The sequence below is a fragment of the Peromyscus californicus genome, unplaced genomic scaffold (assembly GCF_007827085.1).
Source record: "Peromyscus californicus insignis strain IS unplaced genomic scaffold, ASM782708v3 Scaffold_5__1_contigs__length_169319896, whole genome shotgun sequence".
NCBI lineage: Eukaryota > Metazoa > Chordata > Mammalia > Rodentia > Cricetidae > Peromyscus > Peromyscus californicus.
Window position 1 is genome coordinate 156596825 of NW_026294573.1, and position 27201 is coordinate 156624025.

The following is a 27201-nucleotide window of genomic DNA, read 5'->3' on the forward strand; positions in this document are numbered from 1 at the left end:
TTACATAGTCAATGCATCTCTACTCGTCTGAGATGTAAATGCAAAATTCTTCCAGCTTTACAACTAAGGAACAGTTTTCTTGAGAACATGGGAAAATTCCTTTGAAATAAAATTATCAATAAAGATACCTCCTGAATGAAACTCCACTCTGTCCTTATCTCCCTTCCTGCTTCTGATGGTCACTATTATTTTGCTATATTGCTTTAGAATTATTTTGCTATAGAATTATATTTTGCTACATATTGCTATAGAATTAACATTTTTATCTTCCACATACAAAAGGAGTTTATACCAGCAGGAATTCTACAGCAACTGTTCTTAAATTTTTTCCACTTGAAACCCCTTTTCACCCTAAAAATTTTGTATGATGTGGTTATATGGGTATATAAAATATATCTATACATGAAATATATATTGATAAGATATAATAAAAATATTTTAGAACAATTATTTAGTATGCATCTAATTTTACTATTTATTACTATTAATTTGTGTGCCAATGAGATTCATGTGCACATTTGCTTTGGCATAAGAAATTAAATCCTAACTGAATATTTCATATTGCAGGATAATAATATTTTCAGCATTTTCTTAGGTGATCAATATTTTAATTTGTACTCATCAATACTTAGAATTCAGATTCAAATCAAAGTTGCAGACATATGTTTATGGCCATTTCAGATAGGTTTTTTAAATTCTGTACTAATACCAAACCAAATTTAATTAAATGACATTCTATAGAGCTCAGATCATAACCTCAAGGGGCAATTTTTGGTATCAAATATTCTAAAGATAATATAATAAAAAAGACATATTTATTTGATATGTGCTAAAAAATTATTGTGATGATATTTTATTTGTGCTCTAACAAATAAAGCTTAAGTGAAAATAAAAGAAAAAGCCAGTCACTATATTAAACATAAAGGTCAGACAGTGTCTTGGGAGGCAGAGGTAGGTGGATCTCATTGAGTTTGAGGGCAGCCTGGTCTACAAAGTGAGATCCAGGATAGACAGGACACAGAGAAACTCTGTTTCAACAAAACAAACAAGCAAACAAAAAGTGTGTGCTACCACTGCCTGACCTCTATGTTTAATATAGTGGCTGGCTTTTTCCTTTGATGCCCAGGCAAGCTTTATTTGTTAGAGCACAAATCAAATAACACCACAAGTGATGATTTGAAGATTTTATTTATTTATTTATTTATTTATTTATTTATTTTTTACAAAATTAAGCCATTACACTTTTATTTATTTGTTTTAGGGTGAATCATATTCCTGGCTCATTTACTCTGATTTGTTTTTTATATATTATGTTTTATTTATATATTAATTAAACTTTTTCACTTATTTTCATCCCAACCACAGTTTCCCTTCCCTCCTCTCTTTCCATACTCTTCCACTGCTCCTCTACACCCCATAATCATCCACTCCTCCTTCATCTACATTCAAAAAGGCTGAAGCCTCCTGTAGGCAGGAACAAAATATAGCATATCAAGTTGAGACAGGTCTAAGCTCCTCCCCCTGCACCAAGGCTGGGCAAGGCAACCCAGCATGGGGAATAGAGCCAGGGACAGGTCCTGATCCCACTGCTAGGGGCCCCACAAACAGACCAAGTACACAACTGACACACACGTGCAGTGGACCTAGGTAAATCCCATACAGGCTCCCCAGCTGTCAATCCAGAGTCCATGAGTTCCCAGAAGCTTGGGCCAGCTGTCTCTGTGGATTTCTCCATCAGGACCTTGATTTCTCTGGCTCACACCATCCCCCCTCCCTCTCTTCAACAGGCCGGGGGCGGTCGTTTTTGGCTGTGAATCTCTGCATCTGCTTGCTTCAGTTACTGGGTGATGATTCTCTGAGAACAATTAGGGTAGTCACCAATCTGATTATAGTAGATGGCCAGTTCAGGCACCCTCTCCACTATTGTTAGGAGTCTTAGCTGGAGTCATCCTTCTGGATTCCTGGGAGTTTCCCTGGCATTAGGCTTTTCCCTAACCCCGAAATACCTGTACCCATTGAGACATCTTTCATTACACTCCCTCTCAGTCTCATGTTCAACCTGTCCAACCCCATCCCTCATGGCCCCTCCCCGCTAAAAAAAAAAAAAGAAAAGATCACCTGGGAAAATAAAAGAGATCACTGGACTAACGGCAGGAGTGCAAACTTGTTCAGCCACTTTGGAAACAATGTGGCAGTTTCTTAAAAAATTGGAAATTGCCGGGCGGTGGTGGCGCACGCCTTTAATCCCAGCACTCGGGAGGCAGAGCCAGGCGGATCTCTGTGAGTTCGAGGCCAGCCTGGACTACCAAGTGAGTTCCAGGAAAGGCGCAAAGCTACACAGAGAAACCCTGTCTCGAAAAACCAAAAAAAAAAAAAAAAAAAAAAAAAAAAAAAAAAAAAATTGGAAATTGACCTATCTCAAGACCCAGCTATAGCATTTCAATGCCCAAAATATGCTCCATCCTATCACAAAGACACTTGTTCAACTATGTTCATAGCTGCTTTAGTCATTATTGCCAGAATCTGGAAACAACCTAAATGTCCCTCAACCAAAGAATGGACAAAGAAAATGTGGTACATTTGTTTTTCCATATGAAGTTGAGTGTTGTACTTTCAAGGTCTGTGGAGAATTGTGTTGGAATTTTGATGGGGATTGCACTGAATCTCTAGATTGCTTTAGTTAAGATGGCCATTTTTACTATGTTAATCCTACTGATCCATGAGCATGGGAGTTCTTTCCATTTTCTGATCTCTTCTCCAATTTCTTTCTTCAAAGACTTAAAGTTTTCACTTATTTGGTTAGAGTTACCCCAAGATATTTTATATCATTTGTGGTTATTGTGAAGGGTGTTGTTTTTTTGATTTCTTTCTCAGCCAGTTTATCGTTTGTATATAGGAGGGCAACTGATGTTTTTGAGTTAATCTTGTATCTTGCCACATTACTGAAGATGTTTATCAGCTGTAAAAGTTCCCTGGTGGAATTTTGGGGTTCATTTATGTATACTATCATATCTTCTACAAATAGCAAAAGTTTGACGTCTTCCTTTCCAACTTGTGTCCCCTTTATCTTTTTCTTGTCGTATTGCTCTAGCTAGAACTTTAAGCATTACATTGAATAAATATGGAGAGAGTGACCAGCCTTGTAATGTTCCTGATTTTAGTGGAATCCCTTTGAGTTTCTCTCCATATAATTTGATGTTAAGCTATTACATTTAAATAAGAGCAGTAAAAACATTGCAATTATTAACATACGAAAAAGTCTCAAATCTGCCTGGGTTTTTAGGCAGAATTAGCTAGTCGGGTATAATATCACAGCCTGTACTGTTGAGAGTGTGCTTATGTTTGGAATCAAGGTTACAGTGAAATCACAGTATACTACACAGGTGAATGCTGTCAAAGTATCTCTGACTTACTATACATTTGCTTTTGAATTATTATGTGTTCAGAATCCTATTGTTGCCAATTTTTTTCAAGATTTCTACATTCGGTTTTGTGACCCATATAAGGACATAAGTCCCAATTTAAGAAGCCTTACCAGGTCTTGGCAATTTAGTCTTAGATGACTTATGCCCTTTTCAAACTAGACAGGGATTTGACCCTTTGACCACATTGAGTAACACCCTGTTTTTGCACCAGTTCACATCAGCTCCTCAGAACTCTCTGGCCTTTTGTTTGAGGGCTATGAGTTGAATTTCGGTAACCTTTTGCACAGTACTGCAAAGTCTTCTTTACCCAGCATTCTAAAAATGGTCCCCAGCTTGCCTCTTATTAGGTATGACATTTATCCATCTGGTCAAATATATCTGATTCCCTCTCCTAAGTGATATCATAAAACAACTCACCATATTAAGTTCATTTTTTTTTCAATATACTGCAGTCATTCTACAAATCCTTTTATCAGTCTTCATAGAGCTAAAATTTGAACAGGTTTCTGTGATTTTTCTGTGTAGTGTCACATTTCTCGAGAAAATTGATCATGTAAATAGGCTTAATAATATTAGTATGTTATAATATAGACTTTGCTGTTTTCTGAGATGTTAAAAAAGAGGACCATTTTAACGTTTTTGATTAAGATGACAGAAAGATTTAATTATAGATATGAAATTTCAATTTAGCAGTTACACATGTCTCTTCTCAATAATCTTCCTGTGTCATAAGCACTTCCTAGATCTCCTTTCTCAGTTACATTTTCTGAGTGATGTCTAGAATACAAGTGTAATAATATAAATTACAATAATATTACTAGAATTATACTGAGCAGTTACTTATTCTGACAGGCTCTTTTGAACATTGGGTACCAGACATGACTCTAGAAACAAGAGATTCATTAAGTAGCTACTGATTGATTGGAAGATTCTTTTCTTCTCATGAAATTTTTCAGATGTTTGTGAAGCTATTTCCAAACAGTTTCAGAGAAATAGTATATTGGAAAATTGTTTTTATATTTTTTTTAAGAGTTTTGTTTATATTATCTCACCACCGAGAGTTTAACTATAACAACAATATATGGCACACTGGGCAATTAATAAAAAAATTATTAATGCAGATGACAGTAAAGATGACACTCATGTGTCTAATGCCTTTAGGAAATGCTTCAATAAAGTGAGAACTATCTGGAGATGGAAAGTGCATAAGAGTGAACATTTCATTTTTATCATTTTCTGTTTAAATTGTCCTGTCCAACCTGCTTACTTCTGTTCCATCCTGACTATAAGAGACATGTATATGATTATAAGTTAGAGTGAAGTATCCTAAATTATTTGATCCTCACGTCCTACCGCCTGCCATCGTGAACTCAATTTTACTTGTCAAAGTTAAAAATGAATAGAAAGCACAAATAGACCTGTCTCACTAACTCTGCTTTTGTCTTAATGGCTTGGCTTTTAGGAGAAGTGCCAGAATGGCTGCTGGCTGAGGTTCTGAGCCAGAGGGTCACTCTAAATTTCCCAGAGTGAAGGGATCCCAAGATCTGAAAGGTTACTCACAGCAACCCTGGATTTCCTCCACTAACCTTTCACAACATTCCTGTCTCCTTTCTCCTGTCTTTCTTCCTCTCCCCAGACAATGTTTCTTTTTTAAAGTCCCTTCCCTCACCACACTGTGGTAAACTCTATTTAAAATTACCTGTCAAATGATGGTAAATTTGCAAAGTATTTTATATATCATAGGATTGTATTACAGGACAATTTGGTCTTTCAGCCCTCCAGCCCACATCCTTCAATTTTTTTTTTTCTGTTAATGGAAGTGAGGCATTGCTATGCTTCTAAGCTAATCTACTTGAGCCCATAATGCAAGAGCTTTATTCATTTTTAATAATAGTTCTGAGTAACATTCCAATCTCAGAAGCCACTGGAAACAAGATAGTAATGAGTTAGATGTTTAGGTCACTCTCCAGCAAGAAAGTAAAAACAAGAAATGCAAAGGCTTTGTTTGGGACCATGGTCACCATAACAGTTAAGAAATAATGTAAATTGATGGTTTAGAGTATTTAACATGAACAAGTATGCCATGTTGCTTACTCTGAAATCGGATATTTATTCTACTTGCCAATGTACCTTTATTCTAATTCTTTAGATTTTGTAAAATTTTATGGGAAGTCAGAATTGTAAATGTAATTGTCTAGGCTCATACAAGACAAGTAAGGACCAAATAACTTTCTTGTGATTTCATTTAAACTTTTTCATTTATAGAAGAAATAACAACTGATTGGGTTTTACAATATATGCAATCAACTTTAATCCCTTTGAATTCATAAAACTAGTTTCATTTAAATATACTAATACACACAGCATTTCTTTTTTTTTGTCTCACAGAATTTCATTAAAATGTAATCTGAAGGATATTAATAATCACCCTTGCATAAGCAGAATGCATCACTGGTTTATTAGCAGACATCTGGCTAATAATAAATCTGACCAGTACCTTCTCAATGACTGTCTCTGCCTCCTAAATTAATTTGAATAGTCAGTTATTGAGTATTTATTTTAAGTTAAGTACAATAGTGGGGATTGTAGATAATAATATCTGGAGAACCTGAGGGAATTTCAGTCTAAGCAGAGGGGATTAAACAGATACAAAGGTGACTATACTTGCAAGCAGAATTCAGTGAATGACTAAACCAAAGAAAAGCCTCCAATGAGATCTCCAAGTAGAAGAAATTGAAGTGCCTTATGATGTAGATAAAACTAGGCTTTGTGGAAAAGATGTCATTTTATTGTTTTGTAAAACAGGAAGGATGGAAAATAATTGTTAAAAAAATTAGGTCTTTGTGGGTAGCCATGAAAATTGGTGGTAGAAAAATATGAGACAATTATGGAGAGGACTACATGAAAGTCATACTTCTTCATTTTTCATATATATTAACATGAAGATAGTATGTGTCCAGAATTTTGAGAAGTTTCAACAAATCAGAACTATCCTCAAATGTTTCTACAGAATTCTATTTCTAACTCACATTATTCATAGTTGAATAGATTTATAAACTTCAAATCTGTCCATTTTTCTTTTAAGAGAATATACATAAAGCTGTATATTAACTATGTGTACACATGAATATTCTTATGCACATATATTCCAAAAATAACATTGATGAGGGAAATCTCTTAGCTTAAGTTTCTTTGCAAGTAGTTACTAGCTCCATGGATAGTTAGAATAGAGGAGATGATGAGGGGGAAACTGAAGGATCACGGAATATTCAGAGTACACATTTTGGGTCCTAACAAATTGTGGATTGGAATTTCCTACTTTAGGAAGGTAGTAATGGTTAGAATGAGAAAATGTTGCCCATAGGCTCATGTGCTTGAACACCTCGCCCTAGTTGATGATGCTGTTTGGAGAGGTTATTGCTTCTTTAGGAGATTCAGACTTGCTGGAAGAAGTACATTTGAAAGACCCTAACCCTTCAGGCTTACACCCCCCAAGCCCCAGGAGAATGAGGAACTAAAAAGCTAGTTCCAAGGGCAGACTGACTCAGCCATTACTCAACCACCCTTGCCACAATGTAACAATGTAAAGAGATTTCTGTTAAGATATGTTGCTCAACCGTGACTAGGATAATTGCAAGTGTTCCAGGAAAGACCACTGTAACCTTTGTGTAACCTTCACTCCTGCCCTGATACACCCCCTTGAGGTACCGGGAAAAATGTGCATATGGACGTGATTGTACCTACCCTGTGATTAGGCCATGATCTTGTGAAATTAGCCCCTAGACATGAACCAATCAGAACGAAATTGCATGGGAATTGTAATCTTATGGCTTTTTGTGGGATTTTTTTCCTTTAAAAGTGTTGGTTATGCCGCGGCGCTGCTCCTCGTGACTGATCGCCGCCTGAGGTGGCCATGCTGGCTGAGGAGCCTGCTGATTAAAAGAATCATAGCCATGGTTACCTTTTTAGAGCTTTATTGGGGGGCGGGGAGACAGAGAAAGACACAGAGAGAGAGAGAGAGAGATGGGGGGAGAGGGAGAGAGGGGGACCGACGGGGTGAAGGAGCAGAAAAGGAGAGGGGACAGAGAGCCCACACAGGGCCCACCCGCTTTTTAGGCTGGGAAGCCGGCGAAGGCTGATGACGTAATTAAGGACGTAAATAAGGACCAAATCCTTACAAAAAGTACCTATGTGGCTACAGTAGGGCGTGACTCTTGCTCTTGGGAGGAGAGGAGCTGCATCAACTGGACCGGAGTCTGGGTTCTTGGGGCGCCCACCCGAGAAGGTAGTACCCTGGGTCTGGGGTCTATCACATTGTGGTGAGCCACAATAAATATATTACAGAGATTCAGCTGTGTATTAAAGCTATACTTTGACCCACCAAGGGTCTGTCAAAAGGCAAGCCATTTATTATGAATATTTGGTGTTACCCAGCTTTTAATATTTCAGCTGTCTTCTGCTATGAAATTCTTACATGCCCAAATATTCCCAGACCATTTGGCAAATAGTTCAGCTCCTCAGACCTGTTGAATTTCTAGGTAACTAACTCCCCCACTGAGCCTAGGAGACAAGTTGGCTGGAGATCCATACCTTTGTTTCTTGTGCAAATGAAGCTCAGACCATCCCCTTCCCTTGAGGAGTACTGACTCTCCAGAGCAATTGACTGAGAACAAAAAAGGTTTTTACATATCAAGGTGGAAGGTAGGGTAGAGCAACATTCCTGAGGAGGCAGAGAATCTTGTGGTTAGGGGAAGAAGGAACAGGCCTTCTCTGTAGGTACCAACAGAAGGACATGGCCAGGGAGAAGGAAAGAACACAGGTTTTGTAGACAGTAAAGCAGAACTCTTGAGTTCATCAGAGCCAGGAATAGAGAGCAAGTAGAGATGGAGGGTGAAGAAACAGAGGACGGAGATGAGGCAGGAAGCATAAGAGCTTAGTTGCAGGACTATGAGAGAACTGAGTCTCAGGATGGAACTGAAGCTGTGCAGACAGGATTTCATCCCAGAGAAATATAGTGGATGGACAAGGAGCTTAGTGTATATAGATTTATTCCTGCCCTGAATGCCTGACAGAGCTGTGGCTGTAAAGATAGAATTTTGTCGTAGAGGAATAAAGTTAACAAACACAAGAGCATAGTGTCTTTCCCTCAGATATCTCACACCAGATGTAGCAGTTTCCCCGGACCCTGGGTAATCCATAGTATATGACTGAAGGCTGGCTTTGAGGGTTTATGTCCTCCTCCTCTTCCACTCTATCTCTGTGTCCTGTGTACAACTGAGATGGAATCTTTCTACTTTCTGCTCCTTTCCCCATGCCTCTTCCACCGTTGTGGACTCCTCCTCTGGAACTGTAAGCCAAGCTAAACTCTTATTCTGTAACTTGCTTTTGGTTGTAATATTTTATCACAGCAACAGAAAAGAAACTAACACAAAAGGAAAATATTGAAAAACTTAAAGCAAGTAAAATAATCCACAGGAGCCAGATGTGTTGCCACGGGCCTTCAATCCCAGCACTTGGGAATTGGAAGTAAGAGGGTCAGGAATTCAGCGATTTTCAACAGCGCAGTAAACTGGAGGTCACCTTGAATTACAAATCATCTTTTTCAAGACATAAAACAAAAATAATATAAAACATTTCACCCAATAATTGTAAGAGTTCTTATCTCACACATACTTGCGTCAACTGTTTCACCAATTTAAAAATCATTGCTTCAGTTGAAAGAATAGTGGTGGTATATGAGAAGATGGTGTTGTTATTTGAGAGGAGTGGAGTTTGCATATGAGTGAGAGGGAATGGCAAATAATTTTTATGTTTTCTTAATGAGTTTATATGTTTTTGAGTTTGTAAGTTCTACGTTGAAAGAATATCAGTGACCCTTCTCTGTCACAACCTCTGTGAGGAAGGATATTAAAACATGCCATTCCCAAACTGTGGTGACCTTTCTTTTTTGTCTTTAGGTCTTCGATGAATGAAGAGAAGTTATGAGTGTCTTTGTTGTTATTTTCTCTAGCTCCAAGGAGAATAAAGAAAAACAGAATGGCATATACCTGGTCAGAAAATTACCAGTGTGAGGCCAGGGAAACCAACCTGTGGCAGACCTGTCTAGAGACGTATGATCTCTATAGGACTTACATGTCTGGATCCCAACCAAGAACCTACTCATACTCTGACTATCATGTTTGCTGCTAAAACAGTACAGTATCAGCACCAACAGCAAAGCATTTCAGTTACTGCCCAAAGTCTAAAAGATGAGGTACAGGCACTTCAAGGTTCAGGAACGCTCCTGCACGCAGCTCTTCCTCCAGGTGTCCTCTGCATCACTCAGTGGCTAAGCCTTTCAGCAATTCTCAGCACCTGCTCTTTTCCTGCCACTGCTCAGGGTCAGAAAGCCTCTGAGTATCTGCTTGATATAACTCGCATCTCCAGCAGCATTAAGTCCATTGATTGTGTAACAACGAATTTCCTGTTATACCCTCCATCTGCCAACATACACCGTCTTCTTGCTTTTGACAATGCAAGGCTGTAACTCAAGCTTGAAATTTTCCTCATTTATAAAACTGATTAATTTAGATTAAATTCCAATTATAGTGCTATCCTGAGGATCTAGTCTTTCTGTATTTATATCTGACCCATTCTTGTCAGTGTTTTACTTTTCTTGTCTCATAGTTAATCTATACAGATTCATTTCTGTCAGCCTTTCCCCATCACAAGCCAGTCTTTTCATTCCATTAATAATTTTTTGTCATTCTTCTTTGAACTTAATCTAATTTATCTTACTTTCTTGGCACTGAAGTTTTCACCTAAATATTCTAGTAGGGCTCATGTCAAAATGCAACAGACTATTATCCATCTCTTTGTTTCACTTGAACTTCACAATTAATGTGCAGGTCTCAATGCTATAGCTTCTTATGCATACTTCTGTAAAGCTGATATTGCACTTGACTATTTATAAGGCTGCCTCATGACATAATAAACTCTGAAAAGTCAGAGTTTTTGGCAGCCAAGCAGTAGACAGTTTGTGAATTTTTTGTTTCACATCCATGGAACTTTCGGCTATAATATCTAATTTTTGTAAGGAAAAAATGTTTGCATTAGAATGTTGAAGTACCGGAGTATTGGTATTAGAATTCTGACACCGTTACAATAGCCAGTTTGGGATATGTATACCTTTCTCCCACTTATCATTTTGTGATCTCTCTACTTATTGCTTTGTGATAAAGGAGCCACATTCCACAATAATTTCTTATCTTCTGGGACACATTATCGTACTCTGTCATCACAGAGAACCAGAGGAAGACCTGGAAACACAGAAGAAGCGGGGGCATCTCTTTCCAGGACCCCTGGCCTTTTCCACTTCCTTCTGTGGCATAGCTCCTTACAGGTACCAGTGGCCATCACAGGTACCGTAACAGAGGCTTCTTACTCGTCTCTTTAAGGCCAAAGGACAAATTCTCTACTATTCCACCAGCTTCCACCAGACCCTCTCTAGTCGAAGATGACTCAGCTTTAAGAGCATCTTCAAAGTTGTTCCTTGCATTGTCTGCTCAGTTTCCTTTTGTACTCTCTAAGCTTTGTGAGGAGTTAATTATCTGTTATTACTGTCATACTGCTTTATGCTATATCATTTGTTACTTATTTATGGGTATTCTTTTCATCCCACATTTGTAACTAGACTCAGATGGATACTTCTCAGTCCAAGCACTTTTTTGTTCTATGTGTTTGAAAGTGGCTTCTTGTGACATGTAGTAAAAGTGATTGTGGTGTTTACAAAAGTATTTTCATAGCTCATGACATTAAATTTTTATTATGTTGATTTTATTTACTGGATTGTGTCACAGTGTATATATTATCCTTTTATAAATAAATACTTTGCATAGCTCATACTGCTAATATTTGATTATTATAATTTGATTTACTGGATTTTAATTCTTTTTTCAAATTTTCCTTCAAGGATAAAAATATCAACTGCCCAAAGTAATATCATGCAGAGTAGCTTGAAAAAGGATATATGATATATAGGGATGATATAAAGTACATGAAGTTATTATAGTTAATAATAATAGTATTGAGTTAACACTTATCAGTAACATTCTAATACATGATATACATAAAATCATGTGTTTTAAGAATTCTATGATCTAGTATTATTATTGTTGTATTTTTGTAAATGACATAAATAGGTATTAATGGGATCAATTAAACTTCATAGCATAATCTCAGTTGTGTTAATGTATTATATAGTGATATTAAAATTACTTAGGTCTTATTTGTAACTGTTATGATCTCACTATAAGTCATGCATGAAATACAGAACCTCAAAAAGCTATTGAAAATTTAGTTGGCAAGTGTAGTCCTTTTTATAAACAATGATTCTACAGCACTAGCATGTTTGAAACATCACTGGGAATATTAAGTGTAATATGTGTCAGTGCAGTCTAGAAGGATTTAAACAGCTGGAATACATACAGATAAGGGAAATTAGAATAACACAGTATCTTCCAACCACAACCCTATATGAAAGTGATCATTAAATAAGGTTGTTTATTCTAAAGAAGAAAGTCTTTGAAAAGGATGGAGTCTATTTAAATATTTCAAATGCTGTCAAGTGGAAAAGCTATGAATGCTCTCCATTGTGGCTGCAGGAAGCAGTAAAAGTATTAGACTGTAGCAATTATAAGGAATAACGTTACTGCTAAATCTATCAAAAAATAAAAGAATGTATTTCAAATAAGCTGAGCAGAAAGCAACATGTAAGAGCTCTGTGTAATACAGCATAGCATGCAGACACATGTGCACCAAAAGGAGCCTAAAAGCAATCATTAGGATTTTACAAAGATTAGAGTTGATACATTGAGTAGTTCTTTGATATTTTAAAGGATAAGTTTTCATGATTTTAACAAAATCAAATTATACCACTAAATGCAACATCTAAGTGTTCACATGCAGGCTGGATGGTGAAGAGGCTTTAGTTCTACCTCCCTTAGTAACAGTTGTACTCTCTGTGTCTCATCAGTCAGACAAAGGCAGGATGTTGAAAGAGATAAAAATGAACATTCACACTCTAGGAAGAATTAATAGAGCCTGTAGGATGCTAAAAACCTGACAGGAAGACATTGATAGCTTTTGCTACTCTTCTCCTTAAAGAAAGCAAATGAAAAGTAAGAACTCTGCCCTAACTTTCTTAGAAAAAGAGAGGAATCTAATAACCCAAAGGAAGCCAGAGAAAGAAAATAAATGTGAGTTTCACATCTGGAAATATATCAACACAATCAGGCACATAGACGGACGGAAAGAGGAAAATGATTCTATCAGTAGATGACACAGACATTTGAAAAAATGTAAGTGATATTTCCTTGTAATAGATTCAAAGTAAAGTGGTGCTAAAATGTAGCACTACTTTAAAACTGTAGCTGAACAGAAAACAGCCAAAACAGATGGGAAGTATTATTTTCTCTTGAAATCATGAAAGCATTTAACTTAAAATCAAAAGAACAGAATTCATTACTAGAATTATTAAAAATATCTTGAAGGTTTTAAGTAAAGTTGACATTCTATACACTTTGCATATACACTTGGCTTGTTGAATTTTTCATTCTCCAGACACCTGACTGCTTGTAAACATCTTTTTTTTTTATCATTTTTTATTACAAATTCATATTATACTGAATACTTATTACTAACATTATATTTCCCATAACTACTTACAAGCATGCGTGGAATATTGGGACTAGGAGCATGGTTCAGTGGGTGAATCACTTGACATGCCAGTGTGAAGACCTAAGTTTCTATACCCAGAACCCATGTAAATGAGATGCAGTAGCCCTTGTGTGGAATCTCAGTGCTCTATGGAGAGATGGGAAGTGGAGGCAGCACACTCCTAGCCCTGCTACTGTGGTATACACAGGGCCAAACAAGATACTTCCCCTCAAGCATCTAGACATACATGTGCACAGACATAGTCCTCTCATCCCCGTGGTATTTATTTATTTATTTTTCTTAATTGAATGTAGAATCTTTTCTTATATAATGCATCCTGACCACAGGTTTCCTTTCCCTCCAATCTTCCCAGCTCCTTTCCACCTCCATTCTCCCCCAAATCTACTCCTCCTCATCTTCCCTTCAGAAAAAAGCAGGTCTCCAGGAGACAACAACCAAACATGACGAAACAAGATACAGTAAAAGAAGGCAAAACCCCTCATATTGAGACTAGACAAGGCAAGCCAACAGGAGGAAAAAAGCCCCAAGTTTTTAAGTGTGCATATTGAATGTGCGTTGACTTGATTTGCACTTTATCAGTTGTGACATTTCCATTTAAAAAAATGTGGCTTTTGTCTAACTCCCTGCAACCCCAATTGATTAGGAAGTCGAAAGATTCCCTGGTATGCAGATCGGTCAGCTTCTTCCCAGTCCTCCTCTTTGTGCTCGCATCATGCATTTTTTTTTTTAAACATCAATAAACACTCTTATTCAGTTGCTGATTATGTCTGCTCCTGTCTGATCTGTTTGCGATTTCTCTGCTGCTACCTGTGGAAATAGAGATTTCTCATGCCTTATAATTCTTCAGCTAGCTTATCAAAGGGATAGAAATTGGAAAAGAAGTTAAACTTTCCTTATTTGCAGAGGATATGATAGTATACATAAGTAACCCCAAAAATTCTACCAGGAACTTCTACAGCTGATAAACTCCTTTAGTAATGTGGCAGGATACAAGATTAACTCAAAAAAATCAGTAGCCTTCCTATATACAAATGATAAATGGGCTGAGAAAGAAATCAGAGAAACATCACCCTTTACAATAGCCACAAATAATATAAAATACCTTGGAGTAACTCTAACTAAGCAGGTGAAGGACTTTTATGATAAGAACTTTAAATCTCTGAAGAAAGAAATTAAAGAAGATATCAGAAAATGGAAAGATCTCCCATGCCATGGGTAGGTAGGATTAACATAGTAAAAATGGCAATCTTACCAAAAACAATCTACAGATTCAGGACAATTCCATCAAATCCCAACACAATTTTTCACAGACTTGGGAAGAACAATACTCACCTTCATGGAGTATTGGAAAAACAAAAAACCCAGGATAGCTAAAAGAACCCTGTACAATAAAGCAACCTCTGGAGGCATCATGATCCCTGACCTCAATCTCTACTGTAAAGCTATAGTAATGAGAAAATGAAACTGATCAAGACCCCTAGACTGTATCATCCCCCAAAACACACACAAAAATAGACACAAACACAAACACCTTGGTTAATGTGTCAAGTGTTAGCTCCAAATCATGATTTTGTAGAAAAGACAGGTTCCTTCTTGTAGCTATTCTTCAGAATTTTAAATTCTCATCTCTTTTCTCAGCTGAACTTGAGAAATGCTCATCATTGAGCATGAAAATGGTCATTTTCAGCAAATTTTGTACCCTTTTGATTTCTTCAGTTAAAGAACACAACTGAATAATCATTCAATCAAAGTAGGTTACTTCTTATGATGCTGGTGCCCAGGTAAGGAAAACAAAGGCATTGGCTAACTTTACAGAGGTTTGTGTATGTTTGGTAGATTACAAAGCATATTTTTGTCTTGATTCCTTTCTCTTAACCCTTGCCATGAGAACATGGCATTTCTGAACATAGTGTTCTTGTGTTATATTTTTCCCTTGTGAATGATCCAGTATTGCTTCCACAGTGTTACATATCCCCAAGAAAACAGTTCTTTCTTTTTCCCCATTTAAATATTTGATCAGGATTCCTTATGCAATCCTAGCTGGCCTCAAAACTTCATGCAAGGAATACAGAGGCTGCCTTCTTATTTTTGCTCTTACAGTTAAAGTCCCTTTCTGTGATAATAAAAATATATAATTCCTTATAGTTCAAACTGTAAAGGCCTTATTTATAAAAATTGAACTACATATTACCTTTTATTAATTATCCAGATCTGAAATTTTTCTCCTTAGAAATATACTCAAATGGTTTTTAGCCCATTCTTTTTCTTCTTGCCTTTTTTGGTCATTTTATATTTCCCTTGTTTTGCTCAGGAAAAATTGGTCAGTTTTTCTCTGACTAATTCTTTATTGTTATTGACTGTGTTTTATACTTCCAACTTCAGCCTTTCTCGTAATTGCTAGCAATGAGCACTGTGTAGATTCTGAGGTTTAAGTTATGAACTGCCATTGTTCCTTGCAGGGGCTTTCCTTTGAGAATTGTTGAGATGAGGAACCAGACCCTCTTTGTAAGATCATTTAGTTTCTAGAATTAGATATCATTCTGAGGGATAAATTCTCATTAAGACCCCAGAATTTGGTGTGTTTACTTATACTAAGGAATTTTTCATATGCTTTCACAATTTTCCACTTGTTAACTCTTTACATTTTGGTTGTCAACCTTTAGAATTTATATGGTTAGGAATACAAATATAATTTACAGGTGTGCAATGGTTAAATTTCCTTCCTTTACAAATGTTTACATAACACTTACATTTGTGGGTTTCCATAGTCCTGCTGAGTCCTGGGCTGTCCCCTCTGGGTGGCTACAAAGCCACCTAACTGGCTCCTCTCCCCTTGAGTACTTGCATCCCTTTTATGTCAGCTGTCACCACCCTGCTTTTGCTTTTGTTAGTTCAGTGACCGTGTAAAAAAACCTTTTGAAGATTTCTCAGAAAATGGCTATCAATCATTAGGTTTCTGAAAATAGGTAATCTTTACTATTTATGGATTCTTTTTCTTCTAAATTGTAAAATTATTTATAATAAACAAATCCATACTAGCATAGCTCCCTCAATAATCACACATATGTGAAATAGTCCCAAAGCCGTTGAATTATGTGATGTGCACAATCCTAGCACCAGTTGATAAAAGGGGACATTCTGTCTCTTGTTTTAGTTCTCTCAGCACATACCCACATCCTTATTGTCAAATTCATACACATGGTTGTTGTTTGTCTGTTTAGAGTTTTGTGTGCTTGTAAAGTGATCTTTGTGCCTTAAAAAGGCTTAAAGAATAGTGCTCTGGACTTTTTAAGAGCAAAGGGGCTGATGCAAGAAGGAATTGCTTTCAGACATGAGTTGTGTTAGTGTGTTAGTGTGTCAGTCACGAATTCAGTACTAGGGCGTCAACAACATGTTTCTTCAAAGAGAGAAGAACCCAGCAAGGTTATATTTTAACCAGCTCACAAAAGTATTGTGAACAGACAGGCTTGCAGAAACAAGCCTCATGCTTCCCTGAGAACATGGGTGTGAAGTTGCTGATTAGGTGTTTGGGAAATAGAATATATACTTAAAGTACAGTACCAGTACCGTATCTTTCTTATTTATATGATAAATAAAAAATGTAACCTTAAAACAGGATGGTAGGTTTGAGTGTTAGGCATCTGTGTGACTTCTGGCACTTAGTAAAGTAGTTCAATATTTTCTGCTCCTGTTCTAGAAACTTAAACTTTTATTTATGTGATTTTTTTCCTACGAAGTTTTAATTTCTAAGAAGGTTTTCCCATTTTTTCCATTTAGAATGCATTAAAAATGTGGATATGATATACTTTCCTACTTCTATTGTTACTAATTTTAGATTTCATTTTAAATTATCTTATTTCACTTTCATTTGATAAACCCTCCACATCCTCTGTTTCCACAGAGTTCTGACTTTCTCTGAGAATAATTCCTCCATGTTTGGAAGTATCCTCAATATTGGCTGTTTTTGTAGTTGTTGGTCATATATCAGAGTAAGACAACAAATACCTGGTTGGGAATGCTGGTGCATGTATTTGTGCATGTATGCAAATATGTGTGTGTGTATGTGTATATATATATACATATATATATGTATGTATATATACGTATGTATACATATATATGTATTTATAGAGCGAGATTAAAAAATCCCTTGTTAACAACAACTCCAAAGACAATGAAGAAGAAGAATGACGAAGAGGCAAGGAGAAATGGGAGAATGGAGGGAAGACAGGACAGGACTAAAACAAATGGAGGAAGAAGACAGTTCAGCAGAGGAGGAAAAGTGGGTAAAAGGAATCAGGGAACAGGAGAAAGAGAGATAAAGATAGAGAATTAAGAGGTTGAAAAGAAGTGAACAAGAGGGAAAACAAGTTGGAACACAGTCAACACTTTCCAGCTCCTTGCATGTGGTCATTTCTTTAGTCATTTTTCATTCAGTATTTCTTATGCTTCCTTTTGACCAGCCAATTGATGCTACTGGCTGTCTCCAGAATAGAGAGTAAACTTGCCTGGCTTTGTGGCCAACAGCAGTTCTACAACTCTTTCTCAGGTCTCTTTCAGGAGTTACTAAGTAATACCTTATTGAAACAGGGGTATAGGGCAGAGAATGAGGTCCTGAAGATCCTAATAAGAAAAGTTTGATGAAATTAGCACATGAAATGAGCAAGTAGGCAAATAGGAAAGCTTGGGAGATGTCCCTGGGTTACCAACAGAGTCATCACACTGTCTGAAGGTGACTTGTGGCATATTCTCATAATAGAATGAACATCTTTGAGTAAAGAGTCAAGATGCTAATGAGTCAGGTAGTACATGGTGTTGTATGTAAAACTACTTGTAACATAGAATACAAGAGAAAGCCTGTATTACATAAATGAGGTCCAAAGCTGATGCTATGCAAATAATCCTGATTGACCCTATTATGAGACATAAAAACCCAATTCTTTGCAAAAAGAGTCCATATGTACTGTGAAACGCCCTATATGCTCTAGCTGCTCCCATTCTTGGGCATGTATTTTTTACTAACAAACTGTTTAACTTCTGCTAAAACTCTGCCTATGTGCAAGTTTTTTCAACTTGCTTCACTTAACCAATATAACTACAGGAGATTTTAATAAGTGTTATTTATCTATAACTGCACTGATATTCTGAAATTAATATCAAGACCCTGTCAATGACATTCAATTAGAATGAAATGAAGTGCTTGTTGTGGCAAAGTTCAGATATTCCAAAACCTGTCAAAATGCCATAAATTCCTGATGGGCATGGCAGCCTGCCAATAATGCCAGCCTCAGGAGACCAGAGACAAGAGATCTGTGGATTAAGCCAGCTGGCAAGACTAGCCAAGGTTGTGAGCTCTGGATTTCACTTTATCTCACTGAAGAAAATGAAGGAGCAGTGGAGGATGGTTTAGACATCAACCTAAGCCTTTACATGCACACACACTCATGTGAGTGGACCAGCACATATATATGCCTCAAAACATGTGCATGTAAAATATATATCCACACATATAGCACACACACATAAACAACAAACAAACACAAGCATACACACACACACACACACACACACACAGACACAAAATTGAAAAATGAAATGACACCAAAATAGACAATTCTTATTTTCAAACCCTGGTTTGTACATTGGAGATTTCGGTGTTAAATAATTATGAATACTGTCAAAAATAATATGAACTACAGAAAAGGAAAACATAGTAGATACTTATCTAAATATATCTTAGCATCATTCTTCTGTTGTTAACGTAAATGTCTACATTCTCCACTAAATTCTCCTGGAGTAAGAGCTTTTGATTCTGATCTTCACAATGTGGATGGAAAGCTCCATGTTTAGCAGGAAACAATTTCTATCTCCTAGACTGGGGTTAGCAGCCAATATTACCATCATATTATATTTTTCACACACTCAGTTCCCATCAAACAATAAACTAGTGTCCGTAATGAAGCTGGATAGCTGTTCCTTCCACAAATGCCAGTAATATTATTGCATCTTTTCTCTTGAGCTTTGAACCCCATGATGACAGCTTAAGGAACAGGAACACAAATGGTTGCTTTGTTTTATGGAACACTCCCTTATCTGTGACTTTGCAGCCTTCCTTCAGTAGCTGGAGTGCTTAGCCTGCCTCAGACCTGCTGAGACTGATATGGACAATCAAAGGCTCATGATTTACAGATTTCCTTTAAATTGCTTCCCTAGAATGGCTCACTTTTAAAGGGCCTTTCAAGATTTTTAGTATCTAAGTGAGCTATAACACGCTTCATTGTAATACTTTAGCCTGCATGATATGATAATTTAGCCAGGATCTGGAAGAAATGTATTATCAAGTGCTTCATCTTTTACATTCTTCTCATTGATGCTAAGGGGGAATTGTACTCAAGAGTTGACCACTGGTACATTAACTCACAGGCATTCTATTCATTTCAGAGTTAAATGTGGCCTGCAGCTCCTAATGACATATTTTGAATGAGATGTAGCAAAAATTTCATCCAGGAAAACATGAAGGTTTCTGTGAATGTGTAACATTCTATTTTAATATCTACCTTAGTAGGAAACTGCCAAAATAGAGTTGATGAATGTCCTCTGCCAAGCTTCCTCTATGCATGTGTATGTCCTAAGAAGTTCTTCAAGCACAAGTGATCCCTGGCTTTGGCTAATTATTTGGCAGTCATCAGTTATCCTGGGATAGATAGCTAATTCGTTCTGAAGAATTCAGCATAAAATCTTTTTGAATCAAAAGTTATTTCTGTTCTTTGAAAATGTCATTAGCAATACTGAAAAGGTCACATCTTGAGATTGATAAAACAAAGATCAGTCATTCTTTGTGGAATGAACAAAATATCATTTGGAAATGAGACTTTAACATTTTCTTGATAAGTTTATAGTGAAAATGTGCAACTCATAATGCCTCAAAAAACAATCAATACCTCCCAATATGTGATTGTTTTCCTGAATAATTAACAGGATGACTCAGACATTTATGATGATTCAGTGAATATGGAGCTCAGAAGACTGCACAGAGAGCTTTAATTCATGAAATTGTCAGTTCCTTTACAGAAACTGCAGGGTAGGCTCCATGTCCTACAGCTACAGATCTTTGGCTTCATGGATATCGTCACATCTCAGCAGCTCAGTGTTACAACAGTAAGAACAATGACAAGCATTGTATCTACATGAGAACCAGCAGTCACTGGCTGCCAAAAGTGAAGGGCAAACTGACTTTGTGACCCTCTTCAGTGAGTGCTATTTATTTTGCTGAGAAAGGACTTATGTAATCAGCTGGGATTGAGCTGGATATTTGGTTGTACGTGTATTCCATGCTGTTCAGAAGGCAGGAGGGAGATTATCTTTTCAAATGAGCTTTACTAGCTTTCTTTCCTTCTACATGAATTTAATGGGGTTAAATGAATGAAATCCTCTTTATTTCTCACTCTTTATCTTTGTGAATGAATGTTTTCTAGAAAATATATGAAAATGACTTCTTTTTTCCCAAAGGGATCAATTTTTCATGTATTATTTCTACATATGACATCAAAATAAATTTACTCATATACAGTATTTCTATCATTAGTAATACAATGTTACCACCTTTTCCAGTGCGGCCCACATTTTAAAAGCCTTATGATTAGGGTTTGGTGGAAAGCTCATGGGAAGAACATAGAAAGACTCTCAGCTCAATCTGTAGGAAAAAAAAAAAACAAAAATAAAGTAGCCCAGAACCAAACTAATTCACAACCCAAGAAAAAGTGCTGGAAGCAATAGGGAAACAATGGTCATAAATTTGCCTACATCTTAAAGCTTTGACTATTTTAAATTTGATTCCATAACTGTACTTAGTTAATTCTCCTCAAGTGTAAGATCTTATAGATTTTATATATACTTTCTATTTTCCCATGTATGAGAATTTGCTATCTATTAATTGTGAATTGATTTACAATTATATGGTACAAAGTGTCCTCAAGGCCTCCACAGACTTTAAAGGACTTCCCATAAGCTATACCCTTTTAAAGTTATTATCTGTTAAGGATTGCTACAAACCGGAGTTTAGAGGATAAATTAGATTATTTGGCCAATGTTATTTAAATTTACAATTTTTACAGTATTTTACACATAGCATCCAATATACACTGCCTGATTTGGTGGATTGGGTGTGTTTAGCTATTGAATACCTCCTCTCTCTCTCACCAATGATGAACAACAATCTCATCTCAATTTCTGTGAGGGAGAAGTTTCCTATGGTATACAACAATACATATCGTCAAAGTGAAACTAATATAGATTGTGACATTTGGGTTAATGTGAAACTTTATTATATGAACAAATGAGACAGTAGAGGAAGTGTTGATAATACTGTTTTGAAATACCACTGGCTATAAAGTAGTACACCACTGTTTCCTTTACAAAAAGAACTTAAATAAATCTGTTTAATGATCCTATATATTTTCCTCTTTCCATGTAACTATATTCTTTCCTGCTATAATCTGCAATTATTTCCTTTTCCCTGGGGAGAAAATTTCACCAAAGAAATAAAAGCGATTTTACTCACAGTCAGCTTCTCCATATCCTACGATATGTTTCATTTGTAGAGACTGAGGAAGATTCTTTAGGATGACTCTACTGTGTTTTATTACTGAAGAGTAATGAGTTCCTGCAACTTAAAAACGGGTCCCAGGGCCCATGTTTTCATGACACTACTGTCACAATATGCACACACAAGATTGATTACCCAATTTATTGGTAATATTTTATGTGCCATCATAGTGCAGTTTAAATGATTTTGACAAGTACAGAAGAGTGTCATTGACAGGTGCAGAAATAAATGATGGGTTTAAGCTTTCAAATGTTTTTTACAGCATTTCACTGAGTGGCAGGTTGATAAATTAAAATTACAGTTGGAGCATCAGGCCTGAAAGCACAACTACTTGAGATGACAAAAATAGCTCTGTGGAAACTTTGTGTACTCTCTAGAGAAGTAGCCTAGAGGGCCTTGGGAAAGAATGAGACAAGTGTAGTTGCTAAAGAAATCATTAATTTTGTGGTAGTGTTGTTTGAGTCTATAAAACAACAAAAATAGATTTTTTTAGGAGAGGAAAATTGACTTTATCCCCTTATTCCTATTTTCCTTGGAGATGTATAGAAAATTACATTCACACTATCAAAAGACAAGCATTGAGTTGCCCATCAGTGATTCCAGATGGTTATGTTTAAAGCATAAGGACAATATCTTATTAACCTTCTTTCAGTATCTATATTGCAGCCAGATCCTAGCTTAAACTGTCACCATGGCCCAATACAGGCGAACAGAGTCACAAATAAACTACCACTCTGTCACTTATTTATTCTAATGTTCTGAAAGAAAATGATTGCAGTAGGCACTTTTCATTGTTACATTGTTCATTTCTATGTTATATCTTTTCAAGTATTTCTAAAGTACTGTAGTTAGTTCTAAGGGGTCCTATAATGATCTTTAGATAATGTCATTCTTATGCTAAAACAAAAAGGCAAGCCCATGACCATGCACACTACAATGGGTCCATTTCACCTACTAGACAAACACTTCACTCTTTTGGTATAGTTTCTGCCAATCTTTGGTTTCTCCTGTCTATTTGTGAACCTTTCAAGCCTGCTAATAAATGTTTTGCTTAGCCCAATAACTCCTCTCTGCTGCCACCTACCCAATGCTGTCTCCCAGGAATGCCATTCTTAACACAACTGTACTAAAAGCTTATCTCACCTTAACCATGAATGTAGCTTCCATTTCTGTCTTGAAAAATTTCCTAATCCTCTGCTCAATGATTTTAAGTTTACAATGCTGAAGTTAAGAAAACTTCTTAATTCTTAAATTATTAGCACACTTTTGTGTAATTCTACTTTTCCATTATTCTGAGCTTTGATGAAAACCTGAAATCAGCAGTTTCTACTGTCCATACTCCTATTATAAAAAATTTAATATGACACTCTGTACTCCACATAAATCTGATATATTTGCTCTAGAATTGTCTTCATCTCTTTCTGCTACTTCCCTTGACTGTATTCCTCAGAGACCATCCACATCATGAACAGTCAATGAAAAGTTCTGTGCTGATTTCATTCTTTGTTGAACTTCTCTTCCCATTATTCACTCTCATCACTGCCCTTCTGTAATATTCAGACTCTTGGCTTGGATTTTATCACTTAGAATTTCTATGATTCAGTAAAACTTCAGGAAAAACTGATAACTTCATTGATCATGTCACAAAATATTAATAGAAACTGGTGTCCATTTCCTGTTTACTGTGTGCCAAATAGTGTTCTAATCATATGAGGTAGAACTTACTGATCATAATCATATGGATTGCAGACTCCCATAGGGTGAAAAACAGATTCACAGAAGAGCTAACCAGTTTTCCAACTTACCTATCAAGGAAATGCCAAGATGGCACTCAGATCAAGAAAATATATTCACAGAATCTGGACTCTTAAAATACAGAGGTAATAGTATCATGATGTATAAGACTAAGACATAGACTAAGGCTGTCTATGAAAATTGGAATAGTATAACAATTCTTGAACCACAATAAGAATTTCAAAGTTTAACAGAATTCTTCTAGCAGCTGAAGTATACTGAATATTTAAATTCAGTGTCCAGAATGGAAATGTTTGGGGACCATTTTGCAAGGAGCATCATTTAATGAAATACATCTACTTGCTTCTTGGGATCAGTTTTTGGTGTTGAGTGAGTTCTCCTACCCCAATACCATGTGCTGTTGAGACTTAGTAAAACAGCTCCCATGCATCTAATGGGACTCAGAGATCCAGGTATGTCTGGCTTTGATCAGCTTACTTATACAGCCTTACATAAGGTATAATATGGAAGAGATATGATATGGAAGAGAGAGATCCTCAAATTCTGATATTTCTATACTTCATGATTCTTGCAAATTTCCCAACCAAACCTGAGAGAGATACTCTTATGATCTCTTTGGAGATATATCAGTGTAACTTTTATATTATTTAGAGGTTTAGAAATTATCATAACACAGTGAAATAATCATGGAAACCTTTACCCATTTAATGGTCATTCTCAAAATAAAGATACTCATAGAACAAAATCATCAGCTGGGAGTTTAATACACTGCCTCACAACAGAAGTCATTTAGGATGTCCACTTCATTCCAAAAAAGTAAGAGGAAATAAATAAAAGGAAATTTTTCTTTCCTCTACTACATGTATTGTAAAGGAGATTCAGCATCTCTAAGTGTCAACAATCACAGTTTTGTACCTGAGGAAAATGTATGGATTTTCTTGAAAGACCATTCTCTGCCTATAGTATGGACCTCAAACTTCACATACTGAGATGGACATTTTCCCCTTATATTTGTGTTACATTAGAAGGCTGTGGAAAGGTTTTATTATTATTATCATTATTAAGAAATTTTCTATTCACTTTACATACCAACCACAGATTCCCCCCTCTTCCTTCTTCCCACCTCCAAGCCTTCCCCCCAACCCACCCCCTATCCTCACATTTTCCAAGTCAAGCTCTCCTATGGGGAGTCAGGAGAGCCTTACGCACTCAGCTGAGGCACGTCCAAGCCCCTCCCCCCTGCACCAAGGCTATGCAAGGTATCATACCCTACTCACTGGCCTCCAAAAAGCCTGCCCGTGCACCAGGGACAGATCTTGATCACCCTGCCTGGGGGCCCTCCAAATAGTTCAAGCTAAACAACTGTCTCCCATATTCAGAGGGCCTAGTCTAGTCCTATGGGGGTTCCACAGCTATTAGTCCACAGTTCATGGGTTTCCACTAGTGTGGCTGGTCATCTCTGCACGTTTTCCCATCATGATCTCAATGTCCCCTGCCCACAGAATCCCTCCTCTCTCTCATTCATTGGATTCCGTGGAAAGGTTTTTAAAGGCAAGACTATATTTAAATAAGTTTCGTCTTAGACTATTACTGTGGACAATGATTTTGTTCTTATTGCTCTAAAAGCAAACATGACTTTTGTTTTCTCTGCTTCTTTTCCATAATCACTATTTGTTTAATATCTTAAAAAGTGAAGTATTTGAAAGCCAAGTTTAATTAATTTTTCTGAAATTTAATATTCCAAAGATGATTAAAAAATAAGTCATTTAGCCTTGCAAAGAAAGTAAGATGAGTAATAATGTTAATATGTTTTATCTAAAGTCATTACTACAGATATGTAATGTTATCAATTTATATTATTTCTACATATTATGTGAGCATATATACATATTTCTTTCTTTTATTTCTTTTGGTTTCTACATGTGACTCAAAGAAATCATAGTGACTTAAGGAAGTTGTGGTGATACCTGACTGAGTTTTTTAGAGAAGTGGTCATATACCCTGAAGAACTGTAAGAAACGTTGACATTTGTGAACAATTCCTACAAGCCAAGAATACTGCTAAGTGCTAAGTGCTTAATTCAAAATATCTTATTTAATCTCCAGTTTGCATATGAGAACCTGATGGATGAGTGTTTAAGAAATTGTCTAAATGAATGCAGCTAGCAGCAACTATCAGAGACTAAGATATTGACAGATACTTTTATATATTGATAGATGATGAGCAAAAACATGCAATATTTAGAGTGGTTTTTGGCTAGCATAATTCACATGGGTTTTATTGAAAGCAAAGCAAATGTATGGGGGCAAATTTAACATAGCATCCCCATGTTTCAATTAATATATCAACTGTACACATGCATTTATTTGTTTGATTATAACTATGTATTAATTAATAAATATGAGCATGTTTTTTATAGACTGCCTGGTGTCTGCTCGGTTCATGAGTACCTTGTGTTCTTGAGAGCTTGTTAAACAGAGGCAGGAGAGAGATACATGTATGTTTTAGGATAATATTATTTAAAATAATTATCTCATAGGAAAATGGAGATATTCATCTATACATCACTGTCAGCAGAAACCTTTTACTTTTAAGACGTATGCAGAAAACAGCAACACATAGTCAGTGCCATGCCAACATTCCCACCTTCAGCATTTACAGAGTTATACATTGTGCTTATTTGGGGTAGTTTAGTCTCCTTGCTGAAATATTGAGCACTAAACTCTTGATAAGCTTAAAACAAAGATTACTTAGGATCTGCCTTTATTCACGAGAGGTATATAGTAAAAAAGAGGATCCATCTAAAAGTAATGAGAACAGAAAAGGCTGCAAAGAAACACTATTAAGTGAGGCATGAAGTGAAACTATTCCAGCACTCTTGACTAGAGGGCAGATACATATGTATTCAAATGAGATTTCTTTGGGGTTAGAGATTTTTAACAATAGGGTCTGATGATCCAAGCAGGACAGAAGTACTTTATAAAGATTTTCCATCATCAGACCAACTTGAGCTTTGATTTGTCATGAAATTCTCCAATATAACCATCTGTTCTTTTTTTCACCTTCCCTCACAATTATTTTGATTTTCAAGAGGTGAAGGACTCACTGAAAAGCATTGATGAGTGGAAGAGAATTGGGAACCATGTTGTTCAGTGGATAATAGAAATACTCTACAACTGTGAACAAAGTGATAAAAAAAAAAGTTGATCTGAGTATTTCACAGTCTATCTCCATCACATGAGTATGATCAGTGAGTATACTGGCTGGAGAGTGTGACTTTTCTCCTAATCAAATCCAATAACAAGAGTTTTCTGCTTTTTAATACATCCACCACAATGCTGATCATGTGAAGTACCTTCATAGGATATTTGTATATATGAGTAAATGGTTATTCAACACATCAGATAAGATAAAACATGACTTACTCTTAGGTCTAGCAATCTGGGAATAGTGTATGCTTTTGCTCACCGACATTATATTATTATTGGGACATACAACATCACTAAGACAATATCTCATCAGAGGCAAACATTATCTTTTTATTGATCTGACTTAGGACTTCTCAGCTGTTAGTCACAGAGGCTGAGGTTGTAAGGGAGGAAAAGAAAACACAGTATGTAGAGATTATGAGAGATATAGAGAAAACCTTAGAAGGGAAAGGAGAAACACTGAGTAGACCAGATTGAGAAGAAATATTAC

The 27201-nt window shown here is 36.3% G+C and overlaps 1 protein-coding gene across 10 annotated transcripts in view; it reads right to left on the bottom strand.

Annotated features, from left to right (window-relative positions):
- Positions 1-27201, bottom strand: part of Ralyl (RALY RNA binding protein like) — a 690262-nt gene that overhangs the window by 90475 nt on the left and 572586 nt on the right. The window lies entirely within an intron of this gene.